The following is a 995-nucleotide window of genomic DNA, read 5'->3' as shown; positions in this document are numbered from 1 at the left end:
ACCTCTGGATCGAAAGGGCGTTTGCTGAGCTTACGCAGCAGGTGCAGAGGCTGGAGAAGAGGATGGACGAGCTCTCTAAAGCGTCGTACACTGTCACGATCAGTCCGGGACGCAGCACTGTCGTACAACGGCTCGAGATGCCGAAGCGCGGGCGACCGAGGGCGCCGGGCCGCGGGGCCCCTTCCCCCCAACTATCTACTGGAGACGAAGAGCAGGGGGGCGTTCCCCAGCTTACCACAGCGTCTCTACCGCCGCCGCCGCCGCCGCCGCCGGCGGCGGTTGCGTCGAACGTGCCTAGGTTTGAGGTCCCTTTAGATATTCGCTCTATTCCGGATCTGTGGCTCCTGTGGAGATACGGAAGGGCTGGCATGCCTTCAATCGAGTCACTCGAGGCTAAGTATGGTGCTGCTTGGCGCCCCAAGTCGCAGAAGTCCGTCTTCTGCGGTCGAAAGGCAATCGTCGACTTCATCCTGGGCAAGTCGCGCGAGCGGGGTGGCGCAGAAAGTACGGCGGTGCCCTGCTCAAACTCTGACAAAACCCAAAATCTTATTTGGCTCACCCCCACCGTAAATTTTTCATTTATCCTGACATCTGCATTCACCCGCTTCCTCAAATTTCATCACCCAAACCGATGGTTCTTTTCACAGCGCCACAGCTTCCCAGCCACAATCCATCCTCACCCACTTACCTACCAAATCGCATCTGTTCAGGCGGCTGATTACTTTTCCTGGTTTCATCAAAGCAGCTTACGCCAATGAACATTTTAACTCCAAATCTACCACACTCATCTTGCTGCTGTCACATTCGGTTGTCTGCTGTCATGACGCTTGCTTTGTCTAAGTTCATCAAGGAGGCGAACACAATGGAGCTCAAGCAGGTTGACCGGGAGAAATTGAAAAACTGCCCTCGAGTTAACAACTTGGATTGTGAACCAGCTGCATCAGAAGCGCTATAACAAGGTAGCCGCTTACCTAGCAACCCACCAAGTATGTCCA

This window comes from Parathielavia appendiculata (assembly GCF_033297405.1).
Source record: "Parathielavia appendiculata strain CBS 731.68 unplaced genomic scaffold N657scaffold_26, whole genome shotgun sequence".
In the NCBI taxonomy this organism is placed as follows: Eukaryota; Fungi; Ascomycota; class Sordariomycetes; order Sordariales; family Chaetomiaceae; genus Parathielavia; species Parathielavia appendiculata.
Note: the sequence above shows the minus strand (reverse complement) of the source record.